Source organism: Canis aureus, chromosome 16 (genome assembly GCF_053574225.1).
Source record: "Canis aureus isolate CA01 chromosome 16, VMU_Caureus_v.1.0, whole genome shotgun sequence".
In the NCBI taxonomy this organism is placed as follows: domain Eukaryota; kingdom Metazoa; phylum Chordata; class Mammalia; order Carnivora; family Canidae; genus Canis; species Canis aureus.
Genome location: NC_135626.1, coordinates 47,213,636 through 47,231,181, shown reverse-complemented (window position 1 = coordinate 47,231,181; position 17,546 = coordinate 47,213,636). Strand labels below are relative to the sequence as shown.

The window sequence follows — 17,546 nt, the reverse complement described above, 5'->3', positions numbered from 1 at the left end:
TACTGTAAGCTAGGTTCTGTTGTGGGCAGTAAGGATAGACAATAAATGAACAAAACAGATGTAAATCCTTGCCTTCACTGAATGCGCATGCTAGTGGGCTGTAGTAACCAAGGTGTAGTCATTAGGATGCTAGATTTGCTACAGCAAATCCCAAAGTTGTCAGTGGATTACTGTTATAAAGGTCTATTGTCTGCTCAGCTTAGTGTCTGATGTATGTTTTTTTTTTTCGTTGTTGCTTTGTTTTTTAAATGGAGTGAGCGAAAGTGCAAGTGAGCAAGAGCAGGTGAGGGAGAGAGAGAGAGAGAGAGAGAGAGAGAGAGAGAGAATCTTAAGCACGCTCCACACTCAGCATGGAGCCCGATGTGGTGCTCAGTCCAATGACCCTGAGATCATGAGCTGAGCCAAAACCAAAAGTCGGACATTTAACTGACTGAGTCAGGTGCCCCCATGGTGCATGTATTTTTGATCAAGCAGATTTCCACAGTCCTACTTTTGCTCTGAGTCCATCTGCAAGAACTAGTCACAAGGCCGCAGCCCAGCCAGCTTCAAGAACATGGCTAGGAAATGTGGTTCTCAGCAGCAAACAGACATCTTTGGTGATCAGCAAGCTGGCACCTCACATGGAGTGACACAGACAAAAAACTGAATAAGCAAATTTCCTACTATGTGAACAGGTGATAAATGCCATGGAAGAAAAGCAAGGAAAGAAAGAGTATGTGTTTGAGGAATACTGAAATTTGAAGCAGGATGGTAAGAAGCAGACTCACTGGGGTGAGCAAAGCCTTGAAGGAGGTAAGGGAATGAGCCATGTGGATGTATTACTGGAGGAGGAGAAACTTTAAAAGGAGGCCATCAAGGCTAAGGCAGAACAAGGGTGAGAGAGGTGGAGAATTAGGTCAAAGAAACGAGAGGAGGCAGATTGTGCTGGACTCTGGTTTCTTTTCTGAATGAGAGCAGTGGAAATCAGAGGGTCGTGTGCAGAGGAGAGAGAAGATTTGATCTGTATTTTATCTAGAGCAGTTGTGGCAGCTACCTTGAGAATACACTGGAAGGCAGGAAAGGGGAGAAGAGGACAGTGGACTGGACCAGAGTAGCAATGATGGTGTGGTGATGAGAAATGGTTGGATTCACTATACATTTTGAAGGCTAGGCAGGATTTACAGATGGATTGAAGGTGGAGTTTGAGAGAAAGGAGGGACTGTGGCCTGAGCAAATTTCAAGGATGGAGTTGTCAAAAATGGAGCCAGGGAAGACTGTGGTGGGGTGTATTTATGGGGTGAGATGACTATGAGAGATCCAAGTGGGGAGGCTAAGAGTCTGAAGCTTAGGAGAAAGTTCTGGACTTGAGCTATAGGTCTGAAGTCCTACTTCGGGATAAAGATGGGATTTAAAGTCTTAAGACTGAGAGATTGGGGACAGGCTGGTCAGGGGAGTGTTGCTGAAGAAGAGAGATCTAAGGACAGAGTTTTGGGGTTGAAAAGAAGGGTTGGCCAGTAAGAGGGATGAGGAGGAAAAGGTGGGGTAGTGGTTGGGGACTTACATGGAACAGTGTGTTTATCAGATCAGAGTCACAGTGGAGTACCATTAATATTGGCCCAAGAGCCTGTTTTCCCCCATTCCATTCCTATTTGCCTGTCTCTAACTGTGTGTGGTCAGAATGGCCTGAAGAGATGGAGGGGCCCAGTCCCTCGTTCCATGCTCCAGCACTCTTTTTCATCACTACTGCCCTAATCTGATAAATGTATGGTCATTGGGGCACCTAGCTGGCTCAGTTGGTAGAGCATGCATCTCTTGATCTTGGGGTTGTGAGTTTGAACCCCATGTTGGGGGCAGAGATTACTTAAAAAAAAGAAAGAAAATAAAATCTTAAAAAAAAAATGTGTAGTCATTCATTCAACAAATATTTTGCTGAGCGTGTATCTATGTGCCAGGCCACAGTCTAGGCATTGAGTGAAAAACCTGGATGAGGCCTGTGTCCTTGTGGAGCTTATACTCTAACAGGATGGGGGCACATAGTAGACAAATATGATCATTTCTAATAGGGTAAGGGAATAGTGAGTGACCTCTTTTGATCAAGAGGATCAGGAAAGTCCTCTTGGAGGAGGTGACATTTGTGTTGAGAGCTGAAAGATGATGGTCATGAGATGTGGGGCAACCAGGTTTTCACTGGATGGAAGTCTGGGGCGTGACAGAAGAAGAAAAGGCCAGTGTGCCAGATCGTGGGGAGGGAGGGAGGCAGTACCCACCTCACACCAGAGATTGTAGGTCACAGTGAGGAAATTTAGATTTTATTCCAATAGTGATGGGGCCACCTTTGATGGGGTTAAGCAGAGAGGACTCCGGTGTTAACATTTTAGGGATGCCACAGGGTTGGTCAGATGGAGAATGTAATAGAAGGCAGAGTGGAGGCAGGGTAAAGAGTGAGGAGGCCATCTAGCTCAGCAAACAGGTGGTGTCTCGGACCAGGACGTACCCTGGAGTAGATGACTGGACCAGCAGTCAGAGATAAAGTGTGCACTTCTCTGGGTCAAGGGCTATGCAAGGCAACAAGTGGTACTTACTAAGGAAGCTTCTAGGAGGCACAATCCTTGTACACCCCCTCCCCCATTCAGTGTTTACTTATAGACAACTCAGACCTCATCTAAAGTGCCATGCAAAAACAAAGCAACCCTTAAATAAGTGATGGGAGTGTCTAAGTGCACTAGGAGAACTGGAAAAGGAGCAATTAGGATACCCTGCGAAAACGAGACTTTGCAGCCTTCTTCAGATGGGAGGGCAATCCATTTTTCAGAGGGCAGCAGCAGGGGGGGGGGTCCTCTGAGCCCCCACCCCCTCGGCCACAGGTCCTGCGTGGCTGCTTGTGCTGGAACAGCTAACTGGCTCCAGGCTTCAGTTTTAAACTCGGTTGAAAGGCGGGTGACTCAGGGGAGGTCCCTCCCCAGCACGCCTCGTTTGGGGCCCTGGAGTGACTCATTACCTCGTTCCCTCCCTCACGGCTGACCCCGGGCCAATCCCTTAATGAGTCTACACCTCACTCTACTCATCTGGCCCGGGACAATTGCCTGGTGGATTTTTTATTTTTTATTTTTTTTGCTCCCTGGGGGCAGGGCTCACGTCAGCAACCATCCAGGTTCCTGGAGAGAAAGGCAGCGAGAGAGAAGCTGGTCTTCGGGTCTGGAGGGGAGCAAAACCCTAGGACGGACTCAGGCCCTAGGCGCTCCTCGCGGAGGGGGTTTCATGCCCGCGCATTCTTCAAATTTCTGAGCCCTTCAACCGCATTTAGTGCCGAACAGAGGGTTTCGCAAGCACTGGTGTCCTAGAGGATTTTCCCTTGGACGTCTCTTCGTAAAAGCTTGCTTGGAGGAAGGAAAAAAAAAAAAAAAAAAAAAGCAACCACAGCAGGCCCCCCAAAGTCTGAACGTCGAGTACCAGCGTCCCTGGGAAGAGAGAGCTGGGGGACTGACGCCGCGGCTCCTGGGGGCGTGGGATCCCCGAGCGCGCTGCTCGCCCCGCGCCACGGAAGCGGGGGGCGGGGGGCGCCCTGCAAAGAGCCGGCGGGCGGGAGCTCGGGCCAGGGCGGCGTGCGTGGGTTTCGGGGTTGCTCGCCCCGCATCTCTGCGCCCCCCACTTACAGCGCACCCGGTTGCCGCATGGCCACTCCGAGCATCCCCCCACCCCCGCCCCCGCCCCCGAACTCCCGGGACCTCGCCCGGCCTCCGGGGATCGCCTCCACCCTGGGATCCGGCAGGTGGCCCCGGGTGGGCGCACGGTCCCCGCAGCCCCGGACCGCCTCCTCCGCCGAGGGGCGTCGCCAGCCTCCCGCAGCCCCGGGGCGCGCCCCCGTCCCCGCCGGACCCCGCAAGCCCGCGCCCCCGAGTTACCTGCCCCGGGAAGTCCCAGTCCGCACTCCGCCTGGAATGCGACCGGGTGGGCTCGGCAGCGCCCGGAGCCACATTCCTGGGGGAGGGGTCCCCACTCGAGGGTCTCGGGTCACGTTACCGGCCGAGGGGAGGAGACAGCGGGACAGGGAGCAGACGGGGAAAGTTGCGTCTCGCGGTTACTTCTCCCCCAGCCCCCGAACGCGCCTTGTCGCCGGGGGGCTAGGGGACAGTGTCCGCCCAGGCTCTGGAGCCCGACGGCCCCCGGAACGCAGTGTCGGGACGGAGGCACCTCTCGGCCCGCGGCGGCGGCGGGGCTGCGGGGCTGCGGGGCTGCGGGGCTGCGGGGTGCCCGCTCCCGGGCCCGGCCGGCGACCCCCGGCTGCCCCGGGGCACGGAGACGGCCGCCGAAGCCCGCCGCCGGGCACCGAGGATCCCGAGCAGTAACAGACGCAGAAATGCGCATAAATAAATCAATGAGCAGCTCCCCGCGCTGCCAGCAGCAGGGAAACCTCGGGCTGATTAAATGCAGACGTGGGGTGTCTGCCAGGGCAGGAGGGCGGCGGGGCAAAGGGAACAGGCGTGGAGGCGAGGGCTGGGGGAAGGGAACCCTAGGGCCGGAGCCAAGAGGAAAACCCAAAGCCACATTTTGAAAATGGGGGTGGATTTTAAATGCAAACAGCCCGGAGGAGGGGAGGGGGCCCGGCAGCAGGCGCCCGGGCCGGCCCGCCCGCCGGGGCAACTTTCCGGGCGGGAGGTGCGGCCGGAGGGGCGGCGCCGGCGGCGGGAGGCGGGAGTCGGGGGCCGAGGGGGGGAGTCACTTTAAAGGCTCTTTCTTACCCATAATGCTTTGTGGGGACGTTGACAAGTGGATCCAAGATGGCGTAGAAAGTAATGACAGGTAAGTCCTGACTTCCCCCTTCTCCGCTGCCGGGACCGCTCCGCGAGCCGCCGGAGCCCTCCGGGGAGGAGACCCGACTCCCCTGCAGTCCCCGGGGCCCCGGGAGGGCCGGCCCTCGGACGGGCTGGGGACGCAGGCGGCCCGCGGCGGGGCCTGGGAAGCGGGGCTCTTCGAGGCGAGGCCCGGACGCTGGGGCTGTTTACAGCTTCTTCCCCTCCTCGGTCCCCTTCCCCTCCGCTGGGGGCCGCGGCGCCCGGGGCCCGGGCGGTGGAGGGGGGCTTCGCACACCCGGGCCGGGAGTCTGCGGGAGGTTTCCCCCGCCGCGGGCACTCGGGTGTGTGTGAGTGTGTGTGTGTGCTGGGGGGGGGTCGAGCCGCCTTGCACGCTCCCCTCCTCCGGGTCACGGCTGCGGGTGGGGAGCGTGCGGGCCTCCCACGCCCCGCGGGATCGCCCCCTCGGGGCTCGGACTGGCGGCGGGGGGGGCGGCGGCAGAAGTGGGTCAGGGCTGCGCCCCCTCCCTCCCCCGCCTGGGGGCTGTTGCCTGAGCTTCACCCCCCCCCCCGCCCCCCGGTTTCTCCGCCCCCTCCTCGGAAATTCTCATTGGCCCACGAGCACATCAACAAAAATAAAAACAGACTATTTTTTCTGGGAGATTGTTTTAAGACTCCCCTTCTCTAGGGCTAAGGGACTGCAGTTTTATTTAGGGAACTTTGGTTCCTCTAGCCCCAGATTATTTGAGCTCTCTGCACCCTCTCCTTCACCGAGGATCCTTCAGACGGGGCTGGGAGCCAGGGGCTTAGGGTTCTTCTTGGATTGGGATCCTCGGGTTTGGTTTGAAACTCGAAATTGTTGTTGCTTCTCCCTCACGACTTAGACTTTTCAGGCAAATCGTTAATATGATGTGTATAACTCTAGGGACAGTGGATGGGGGTGTGTGTGGGGGGGAGGGGGAGGAGAAGTTGTCCCGGCTGGTTTGTTCTTAATTTTGCCCTCTCTTTAACTTATATTAATGAGGATTCTTGTCCTTTCTTTCTTTCCTTTCTTTCTTCTTCTTCTTCTTTTTTTGAAAGTAAGATCACTCAGTGCTGAAAGACATGGCTCTTTTTTTTTTTTTTTTTTTTTTTTTTACGTTTTTGGATCTTAACATTTTATAATCTATTCTTACAGCACACAGAAAGGAGATGTTTTTGTTTTAAAGCAAAACGATAATTTGCAGAACTGCATACTGTAGCCTTTTGGTAACTCGTTCCATTTGAAGTTTAGCAGCCTTCTCACTTGAGGCTGATAAAGTATTTGCGGGTCATGTCTATTATTGGTGTTGTACAGACACATTTTACTTTTCTGTTTGCCTCAGGAATTGGATGAAGTAATTGATCACTAAAGAACTACAGTGCTGGTGAGATGTGTAAGGTGAGACTGCAGTTAAGAATGATTTACCTTTTCCCCTTCATTTTAATCAACACTTAAGGGTGAGGCTAAGTAATTTGATGAGACTATCTTTATTTTCCAAATATCTCAATTGATCAAATGGGTATGCAGGCAGGGCTCCCTTTAGAGAGGAATAATGTGTCAAATGTACCCAACTTTTAAGTTGTTGCAACACATCAACCATAGTGGAGCTTATCCAGAGCCAGACGTTATTTGCAGTTATCCTTGATCAGTATCTTCACCAGGAGCAATTATATGTAAATTTCCTTGTGTAACTTTAATTGGATGTCTTAATTTCTTATGTATATTGGTGTCCATCACGTACTCTACATTGAGTGTTAGTGATTGTTTATGTGGATTTTGTGTGTCCACAGTTAATGGGACCCTTGTCAAGAGCACCCCTTCCATTGGAAAAATTTATTTTAGGCATTGGTCACGCCTTTTCTGAATAATGGAATAGTACTTGTCTCTCCCATAGTTATTTTGAAATAAAAACAATAATGTTGAGTTTTGTTTTATTAGGGATAAAAATGGTTTGTCATTATTTTCTGGCCACATGGTGTGTGTGTTGGAAGTGCTGCTTTAACTGCTCTGCTTTGGATTTAAAGGGCATTATTGATAAAGTGTTAGTGAACAGTATTTTATAATGAGGAGGAAAGAAGTTTGCTAATTTTACATTTTTCACAAACAATTTTCTCAATTTTAAAAATATTTTTGATGGTTTATTGAGAAAATGTAAAGTTATTAGGGTCACTGCAGATTTGTGTGTGTGTGTGTGTGTGTGTGTGTTTTCCCAACACATATGGATAGCCTTTGGATTTTGAAATCCTCTCACAAACTTTTCCTGTCTATCACAACATCTGTTTAAGAAGAATAAGCTGTTCTTTATTTTTTTTTTCCAGATTGAGGCATTCTGTTGACATTTTGCCTTACAAACAAAACAAAACAAAACAAAACTTGGGAGAGGAAGGTGGACGTAAATCAAGATCCTTTTGTAAGTGCATACATCACATTTGCTTATGTTTGAAACTCCGTGCTTGTGTGTACTACATATATTTTTATTTTTATTCTTGGCAGAGCAAATATGGATTTTAAAATTTATTTATTTTCAGCTTACAGATGGAGGCATATTCATGCCTTAGACCTTCCAATCAGAACCTTTTCTTTTTATTTATTTATTTGACTTTACAGATTACTTTGTGGAAAGGAGCAAGTAATCTGCTTCTTAGCCTATGGAGATGTTTGTTAGCCTATGGAGTCTAAAAATGGAATATTTAGGGGCATGTGGCTGGCTCAGTTGGAAGACCATAAGATTGAGATTCTTTGGATTGTGAGTTCAAGGCCCATGTTAGATGTAGAGACTACTACAAGAAAAAAACCTTTAAAAATTGAATATTTAGAAATTGGTAATCTCTTGTGACTAGTGTTGTTTGGCCTGAATTGTGTCAAGACATTTTCCACAATTTTCACACACGTAGACCATGTGAAGTGTTAGTAGTCACTTCAAAGCAAAGTTAGTAGCTGGCTATTAAACAAGTTGTTAACAAAGTATTCTAAAATAGGAAATACCGTAATATTAAAGTTTGGAGCTAAGTAGAGGACACTGTCTTGTAGCTGAATAAAGACATAGCTTTTTTAGTCTATCTAAAAACTGAGAAGCTTAGGACATTATTTTTAGGGGAGGCTGTAGTTTTGGAGAGTCATTAAGTACTTCTTCATCAGGTAGTAAACTTGATTTTTGCCCCTGTTAGCAAGATTTTTCATTTTCTAATATCAAAAATATTCAGTCTGTGTTGTAAAGTCTGTATACATTTATGGACTGTCCAGTTTGTTTTTTACTGGGGAAGGGAGTGATGCCAACACAATAGGAGAGATCATTCCTACTTGCAGAGGGCCTTATGTAGTTTAAAAATAAACAGCATATTCATGAAAGGCTAAGAATATTGCAGAGGGACCTACAAATAAGTAGACAATATCTTATACATGCATTCTTTTTATTCCCTGTTTAAGAAGTAGGCTTGGTATTAATATTAAATACAAGTCATTGTATAATTGTCACACTCTATTTAAGATCCAAAATACAGGCTCAGCACAAGAAATAATGTCCTTTGTCTGCTGTTTTAAATGCATAGAAGATTTTGGGCCAAGTTTATCAACTTGTTGATAAACAAGATAGGGTGAGGAGCTACTTAAAAATTATTATTATTATTATTTTGCTACTTAAAAATTATAAGCAAATTATTATGTTTGTTTATCTTCATAAACTTAGATGAGTGTACATTCAGATATAATTTGATTTCTAAGTAATACTTTGAAATGTTTTCTGGGAAAGAACTAGGTTATGTGTGGAGAATGTGGCCACAGCAGCTTACAGTTCATTTAAATTGATGGGTGTAGTCAGGATTTATGTAGCATTGGCTAGAAGCAACATAAAACATAGTGGTTTGTCACTTCAGGAGTTGCTGGGATAATACTTTTGAGTAATCCTGAATTTAATAGAGTTAATATTCCTCTTTTAAAAATAATATTGTAGATGTAACATGAAGATTTTTTATATGTTTTAAATACAGAAGAATATATAATTTTTAAAAGCTATAAATTGTCTAAAATAAATTGAAAGTTCTTCAGCACACTACCAACTTGTTTACTTGTATAAATTGTACTGGGTCATTTTCTCTAAGAGCAGGAAGTTGTTTGGTAAAACCAGAGTTGTATGTTCATCTTGCTTTTGAACCAAAAACCCTCTGATTCATCATTAGATCTTCAAAGAATGCATGGCATATTTTTTGAGTGAACCATTATGAAGTGTGAATGTTTGTGATTTTTGTTATTTCTGTGCCATTTTTTTAGGTGTTCTCAGCACATCTGAATTTGCCTTTTTGCTTTCTTCTGTGGAAATTCTCCTTGTGGTGAAAATATTCCCATAAGGCGAGCTTCCTGGCACTAGGCAATATGTATAACTAATACGGTTTTAAACAATTGTGTGTGTGTGTGTTTTTTTAAGATTTTATTTATTTATTCATGAGAGACAGAGAGAGAGAGAGAGAGAGAGAGAGAGAGAGGCAGAGACAAAGGCAGAGGGAGAAGCAGGCTCCTTGCAAGGTGCCGGATGTGGGACTCCATCCTGGATCTTGGGATCACGCCCTGAGCCGAAGGCTGACACTGAACCACTTAGCCACCCAGGCGTCCCTAAACAATTGTTTTTATGCAAAAACTGATGCATGCTATAGTAAACAAAATTGAATGGTACTTAAGTACATACAGTAAAAAAGATTAAAAAAAAAAAAAAGAATTTGTTCCCCTTCCTCCATCTTTAGTTCTGTTCCCATGAGCTGACTGTGGAAAACAGTTGGTGTCATTTGGCTTTCGGAAGACCTCTCTATTGCTGAGGTACACTAGTAGTAGTGAAAGTGGAGGGAGAAGTCAAGGAAGGCATGGACACTAAACTGGTTTAGGTGTTATACACTGACTATTCTCCTCCGGTTTCCTGTGATGTTAAGTAATAAACCATCAGTTTAAGATAACTATAATTGAATTGTTAGTGAAACACTGAGTTAATTCCACTGTCAGGTTGGTACAGTTTTGATTTGTTGATCTTTTAAGGAAATAAATACTTGTGAATTAAATTCATATAACCTTAGGGGTTGGAGGTAATGGTGGTAATTACCATCTGTAGAATTTTATGATAAACTGCACAGTATGATTACTATAGGCTTTTTATAACTCACTTTCTGTCCTTTAATTCTCATAACAACCCCCAGTTAGTTGTTATTTCCATTTTGCAGAGGAGGAAATTTAGGCCAAATGTCAACTAGCTAACAAATGTCATAAGACAGGTAAGTTGTGGTGCTGGTGTTCTGTCTTGGAGAGCCTATGCTTGTAATGTGCTCAGCTGTACTTCTGTCTAGTCTGTCTTATTTTCCAGATGAGGAAATTTAGGCCTGCAGAATTCAAGTGACTTGCCCAAGGTCACACAGCTAAGTGATAGCAACAATAAACCAAACTTTTATCTTTGTTCTCTTATCTCAGAACTTTGGGTCCTCGTTGGTTATGCTACATTTTACTGAAATACTGTGGACCAAAAGACCATATTCTGTGAATACTGGATACAAATGCTTCACAACTGATACATCAGCAAAGGTGTTTTCTACTATGTATTTAAAAGCTTCCTTTTCTTTCTTTCAGAAATTATAAAGAGCTCTGATGGGCTATTTGGGTGATCCCCAGTGCAGTGAACTGCAGGTGAGTAAGGTTTAGGAGAGCTTTATTTAGAAAACAAGAACTTGGTAATGCCTGAGAAGGCGACAAAGAGAGGCTTAATCTAGAGGGCGAGTCTGTCCAGGAAGAATAAGGTGGGGCCGGGTGGAGTAAGGTTGGGCAGTAGTGAGATAGTGGAAATCTGACAATGCGGATCCCACTGAATTGGCTACTTCTGGAACAGACTGGATGATGATGCACATCCTCTGAAGAAACTGCTTCCACCGTTGTCAGAGTTTGTTTGAAGAGAAGTGAGGGTAGGTTAATCTTCCACTCATGTTCTGAATGAGTAACCACACAGGGGCTCATCCTATCTGCATATGATTGGAGTTTGAGAGGCCCTTCAGTTTTTGTGTCAACATTCTGGAGTGGTAATCACTCTGTGCTCTGATGAACTTGGTTAAGTACTGAATAGTTAGTTTTTCCTGGTTTCTGCTGTGTATGTATTGTCATGAATCATTGTGTGTATATATATATATATATATCTGCATTTTTAAGCATCTAAATAGTGAGAATGTAGTAATAGAAACAAAAGGTTAAACTTTTTTCCTGATGGTTATATTTATTAGTCCTTCAAATTATTTATCTTTTGCTGAATTGCCCTGCTAAGAAAGGCAATTTAGTCTTTATTACTTCTGATTCACAATAACTGATTTTTTGGGTCCATTATTGTAACTTGGTCTTTCATTATTAAACTTAGATGATGGTGATACTACAGAAAAAACAATTAGAAGCCTTAATATTACCCTTGTGGGGCATCAGTGCAAAAATTATGTTTTGATATATTTTCAATACTAGTCTTTTGTTAGACCTCACCAGCTCAAGAAAGCTTCATCTGTTAATAAAATGACTTGCCATCCCCCCTTATGGACTCTGGCTGGGTGAGATTTATAAGACATTGCCAGCTTCTTTTCACCCATCTGCTTTAAGCTGGAGTTTTTAGTTTTTTGTTCTTTGTGGTTAAAATAACTTTTTCCATTTAACTGTACCTTGGTCTCCTGGCCCTTAGTTCTTTGATTTGTCCATGATTCTGTGCTGCTTTTTAACTGTGATACTGTCTGCTACTGAGTCAGCAAGTTGGCTTTGAGAATCCCAGAAACTTTAGTGTGACAGACAGTATTATATACTTTCAGAGTTTATAATTGAATTTGGGCTTGGCTATTTGCTGATTGCTAAATTAACAACACAGTTGTAGGCATTTTTTGTTTTTGAGTTTATGTTTGTTTTGCATGATTCGGGGGTTCAAAACAGTTGAGGTGATTTGTTGGTCCTTGGAAAGTTGGGGTCTGGGGGTGTCAGAGAGGTCATTGTGGTAAGGAAATTCATGAGCGTTCTCAGATAAGGCTAGAATGAGCAGTGGAAGGGAGGGGTGGACCTCTTCTTGAGGCTGTATCAAGCTTGTATCCTGGAACCCCTCTGTTTCCTTGGTATGGTGGAATTTCTTTTTTTTAAGTTCAGGAGAATGGATATTAAATAAATCGTTGAGGTGCCTGAATGGCTCAGTTGGTTAAGTGTCTGCCTTTAGCTCCAGTCATGATTTCAGGGTCCTGGGATGGAGCCTCCCATTGGGTTCCCTGCTTAGTAGGGAGCCTACTTCTCCCTTTCCGTCTGCTGCTCCCCTTGCTTGTGCTCTCTCTCTGTTAAATAAATAATTGAAATCTTTAAAAAGAATTGTTAAATATTTAGATTATTACCTTAAAATAGTTGACGTTTGTTTTGGTGTTCAATTAAAATATATATTTTTGTGTGTAAGTTTATGCATATTTATATGTAACTATATGCATATATGTATATTTGACTCATGTTTAATTATGGTACATATAATTTGAAATTTTTATACTTACTAGATCATGGAACATTTCCATGTTATACATGTCACAATTTTAATTTACATGCTTACATTTTTAAAAAAGATTTATTTATTTGAGAGAGAGACTGTATGCTTCCATGTGAGTGAGAGGAGGTGCAGATGAAGAGGGAGAGAAGCAGACTTCCCACTGATCGTGGAGCCTGACCTAGGGCTTGGTCTCACAACCCTGAGATCATGACATGAGCTGAAATGAAGAGTCAGATGCTTAATCAACTGAGCCACCCAGGTGTGCACCTATATACTTACATTTTGGAAGGCTACAAAATATTTTGTCGATATATGCTCCCATAATTTTCCTAAATCTTTTAATATTAGGTATTTATATTGCTCCCCGGTTTTCACTTAATACTTTATTTATTTATTTTTAAAAGATTTTATTTATTTATTTGAGAGAGAGATGGCAAGAGAGTATGAATAGGGGCAAAGGAGAGGGAGAAGCAGGCTCCCTCTCGGGGCTCAGTCCCAGGACCTGAGATCATGACCTGAGCCCCAAGGTAGATGTTTAACTGACTGATAACCAGGTGCCTCTGACTTAATACTTTATCCTACATTAACGTAGATATTATTAATATTATTTTTTGACTAATTATATTTCTGGGATACATTTCTGAGTGTATTGGGTTAAATGAATGTTTTTATGGCATTTTGTATATTTTGCCATATGATTTTTCAAGAATGTTGTACCAGTTTGTACTACTAACAGTTACATGGATATACCTGTTTTACCATAGCTGGACAGAAATACATTTTTTCCTTAAAAGTTTTTGCTCATTTAGTAGTGTAAAGTAGCATTTGCATTTCTTCTATAATGTTGAATTTTACTCTTCGAGTCTCTTCATGGTGAATTGTTTGTGCACATCCTGTGCTATTTTATGCTATACAGTATTGATGTGAGCTTTGGATGGTAAGGCAAGTATAACCAGCTAATAAACCGGTGATTAATAAAAAGATAGCCAGAACACATTCCGTGAAGCTGTTCAAAGAGGTCTAGATAAGTGATCTTGGAGATAGTGCTTGAAGGGAAATAGGATTATTCTGAGATTCAATGCAGCAAATGTTTATTGAGCATCCACGGTGTACAGTGTGCCACCTTGTGTCCTCTGAGTGCTTCCAAGTCATCATGGTGGTGTCTACCTATTTGAAGGAGGCAGCTACTTGAGAATGCCTGAAACTTGACCAATGGGGACTCAGGCTGCTGAAAAAATCCCTTTGTGGCTGGTTGGAGGGCTGAGGGGATCCCTGTCTGAGAACGTCTTCAACTCATTCATGGCATACCACTGTGCCTTTGCACAGTCTTTGATAATTCTGTTTTGAGGAATACGAAGATGAATAAAACCTATTTCCTCCTGACAAGGAATGAATTATCTAGTAGGGAGAATAGGGGCACCAGAAAATGAAAGGACTAATAGGAGTTTGATAGGTGCTATAAAAGAGTTCAGCAGAGTTCAGCCAAGGTGCTTAGTGGTTAAGTAGAGGGGGTGATACTGCCCCCTTGGGGATATCAAGGAACAGTTCAGCTGAAGAAGTGATACTTAAATGGCACCACCATCAGGATGAGAAGCAATGGAAAGAAGAGGGCATTCTGGAGGGAAGAAAAGCTTGAGCAGAGGCAGAGGAGTATTGTTGGGAATGAGGTGGACGTCAGGAAACTGCATGTCCACACCACTTGGACCGTGGGGGACATAAAGGAACATAGTGGAACATGAGGCTACTGAGGTCAGGACTGGGCTTTGGGGGGGAGGGTGTTAAATGATAGACCAAGGATGATTAGGATGGATTGGCAGAGAGGAGAAACAGAGAGAGGGACTTTTAGTTGCATTCATGGTAATAGTCCACGTGAGGGATGATAGGGGCCTGAATTGAATCGATGGCCTTGGGGATGGAAAGGAGGCAGTGGATTCAGGAGCTATTTTGGAGGTTGAACAGAGAGGTGACTGATTAGGTAGGAGGAGAAGGGAACAGTCAGTTTCCCGTCTCAAGTCAGAGGTGATGTTGAGATTTTTGTGCTTGGATGGTCGGCAGAATAGGCATCAGGAATAGGGAAATCAGGAGGAAGAACAAGTCTTAGGGGTTTGGAATAGAGGCAGGATGAATTTGGTTTTGTTGGTTGAATTCAGGGAGCTAGTAGAAACCTGAAATCAGAATTTTAATCTCAAAGGAGCAGAGGAGGAAGTTTGGGGGCCAGAGGTACTAGAGGAACCAGTGAGGTCTGACATTCAGTAAAGCCAAGCATGGATGAAGCTTCCTGATTCCCAGCCCAGTGTTCTCCTAGCCTCACACTGTGGAGTGCTGATTGGTCTCGTCTGGGGGGTTTTCCTCACACCCATGTATGCTCAGTGGAAAGCTGGAAGAATGGAGTTTATTGTGGGGAATGAGGATTTCATTTTATATATATGTTTATATATTATTTTATATACAATATATAGCATACATATTTGGGAGAGGGCAGAGGGAGAAGCAGGTTCTACACTGAACAGGGAACCTGACACAGGGCTCCATCCCAGGACCCAGGGATCACACTCTGAGCCAAAGGCAGATACTTACTTAACCACTGAGCCACCCCAGTGCCTCAGGACTTTATTTTTTAATCAAAAATTTTTTTATTATGGAATCTTTCAAACATACAGAAAGTAGTAAAAGAGTATAGTCAGTTCCATTGTACCCATTTTCCAACCTGAGCAGTTGTTCAGTTGTTTCTGTGGTGTCTTCTGTTTCTTACCTCCCCATTAGTAACTTTATTATTTTTTTTAAAGATTGAGAGAGAGCACATGCATACAAGCAGGGGAATCAGTAGAGGCAGAGGGAGAAGCAGGCTCCCTGCTTGGGAGCCTGAAATGGGGCTCAATCCCAGGACTGCAGGATCATGACCCCCAACCCCAAGGCAGCCACTTTACGGATAGAGCCTTCCAGACCCCTCCCCCCACCTTATCCTTTGCTTTAAAGCAAATGGGAAGATGAACAGTGTTGGTTATGCTGGGTGCATGTGCAGATAGGGAGAATTTGAACAGTTCAGTAGGGTTTGTTCTGAGCTCTCTGGGTGTGGTCTAGAAGGAAGAGAAGTAGGATTAACTTCCAGAATCCTGTTCTGCCTCAGACTTCGTGTTTTTGAGCAAATCACTTAAGTCTTTTGGAGTCTTAGTTTGTCTCTGATGGAGATAAATAATAGCTTTGCAGATTCACTTGAGACAAGATATGTAAAATCCCTCTGTGAACTCTAAACTTTGAGGCTAAACTATAATGCAGATTTTAGTTGTCAGAAATAACAAAAAGGTAGTGCTATTCAACTTTGGGATTCTGTGTTGCTGGCAAAAAGTTTATCTTACTCTACTAAGTTTTATTTTTCAGCAACCATACTTACGTTAGGAACCTAGGGGCTCCAACAGTGAACAAAATAAACAGAATCCCAGCTCCCATGGAGCTCATATTCTAGATCTGGAGGGTAATAGTGAGCTAATCCTTCTATACCAGTGGGCCAGGCACTGTTGTGAGTACTGCTATAGTTTAACCTATTAATTCTTGTGAGAGTCCTGCAAGGTACTGTTATTATCCATATTTTACAGATTTGGAGATGGAGGCAAATTTTTAGGTGGATTGTCTCAAGTTGCAATGCCAGGATCGAAATTCAGGCAGATCTGGTTTCAAGCCTGTCTATCTACTCTTAATCCTTTTTTTTTTTTTTTAAATTTTTAAAAAATTTTTATTTATTTATGATAGTCACAGAGAGAGAGAGAGGCAGAGACATAGGCAGAGGGAGAAGCAGGCTCCATGCACCAGGAGCCCGACGTGGGATTCGATCCTGGGTCTCTAGGATCGCGCCCTGGGCCAAAGGCAGGCGCTAAACCGCTGCGCCACCCAGGGATCCCCTCTACTCTTAATCCTTATCCCGTAGACAAACTCACTGTAGCATACTAGTGTCTGATACAAATAAAAAAGGTAGGCCCACACTGAAATTACTCCTAAACAAATGTGTTTTCTTCTTGTAAAAACAAAACAAAAACCAACCAAAAAAATGGCATTAGTGTTTTGGAGATGGCGATATGGTAGTCTTTGGTAGAAAACTATTTTTCCTCCTAACTTTTTGTTGGCTTCATCAGCTTTCTTGGTTTCTTTGGATACACATGGTTGCCTCAATGGAAGGAAGTCATTTTTCGGCTGACACTTAGGCAGACTCTCTTCTTGAATGAACCACCTTATAATTCTCTTTTACCTTTTCCTCCACTTCCCCTCCCTTTCCTTACCCTGGGGGAATTCCCTTCTCTGGTCTCTCCTACTCTGTTATTTCCCTGCTCTCTCCATTGTGCTAGCCTGACCAGTCTCATCAGCTGCCCACGTCCTGAGAGAGTCCCTGCTTTCTGCTTTTGCCTTCTCTTCCCTAGCCTGCCTCTTGCCACCTACTCTGGGTTTAGCCCTGCTTTGGCTTTTCTAAATTTATTTAGTGGGACTAGCTTCCTACCTTTGGCTCTGGCTCTGGCTCTGCAAGCTCTTAGTCCTTCAGGGATAGGGCACACTGGGAAATGGGCAACAAAAGATCCTTAAGTTTGCCTCTGGATTAGGGCATGGGCTTTACTGCTTATAAGAATGGCATCAAGGCTTGTGTACTTGTTTTTTCTAGAAATTTTGGTTAAATAAGCAGAACATAAAATTACCGTTTTTTGCTCTACAGTTCAGTGACAGTAGGTACATTCTCATTGTTGTGGGACTACCCCCGCCATTCATCTCCAAAACTCTTCAATTGCCCTAGACTGAAACTCTGTACCCATGAAACAACTCTCCATTTCTGCCCCCCCCCAGCCCCTGGCAACCAGCATTCTTTCTGTCTCTATGAATTTCTCTATTCTAGATCCCTCATATAAGTGCAATCATATATTGTCTTTTTTGTGTCTGGCTCTTTTTACTTAGCATAATGTTTTCAAGGTTCACCGACCGATGTAGCATATGTCAGCTTTTCCTTCCTTTTTAAGGCTAAATAATATGCCACTATATGTAAATACCACATTTTTTTTTTAAATTTTTATTTATTTATGATAGTCACAGAGAGAGAGAGAGAGAGAGAGAGAGAGGCAGAGACACAGGCAGAGGGAGAAGCAGGCTCCATGCACCGGGAGCCTGATGTGGGATTCGATCCCGGGTCTCCAGGATCGCGCCCTGGGCCAAAGGCAGGCGCCAAACTGCTGCGCCACCCAGGGATCCCTGTAAATACCACATTTTTAAT

The 17,546-nt window shown here is 44.5% G+C and overlaps 1 protein-coding gene and 1 long non-coding RNA gene across 6 annotated transcripts in view; one reads left to right on the top strand and one right to left on the bottom strand.

The window, feature by feature from the left end:
• Positions 1-210: 210 nt before the first annotated feature.
• On the bottom strand, positions 211-4,210 carry LOC144286803 (uncharacterized). The gene is made up of 2 exons (XR_013354760.1): positions 3,882-4,210; positions 211-3,356 (listed from the first exon to the last, which is right to left on the bottom strand). It is a non-coding gene; the product is annotated as an uncharacterized LOC144286803 (long non-coding RNA).
• A 448-nt stretch (positions 4,211-4,658) lies between these two features.
• HELZ (helicase with zinc finger) overlaps positions 4,659-17,546 on the top strand; it is a 166,231-nt gene continuing 153,343 nt past the window's right edge. For 3 of the 5 annotated variants that reach the window (XM_077853724.1, XM_077853725.1, XM_077853726.1), the window contains exons 1-4: positions 4,659-4,779; positions 6,134-6,189; positions 7,110-7,201; positions 10,393-10,449. The gene's annotated coding sequence lies outside the window, so the exon portion shown is untranslated. Of the gene's footprint in view, positions 4,780-6,133; positions 6,190-7,109; positions 7,202-10,392; positions 10,450-10,593; positions 10,722-17,546 lie in introns of those variants that run through there. The other 2 variants (XM_077853728.1, XM_077853727.1) reach the window with 2 other exon arrangements.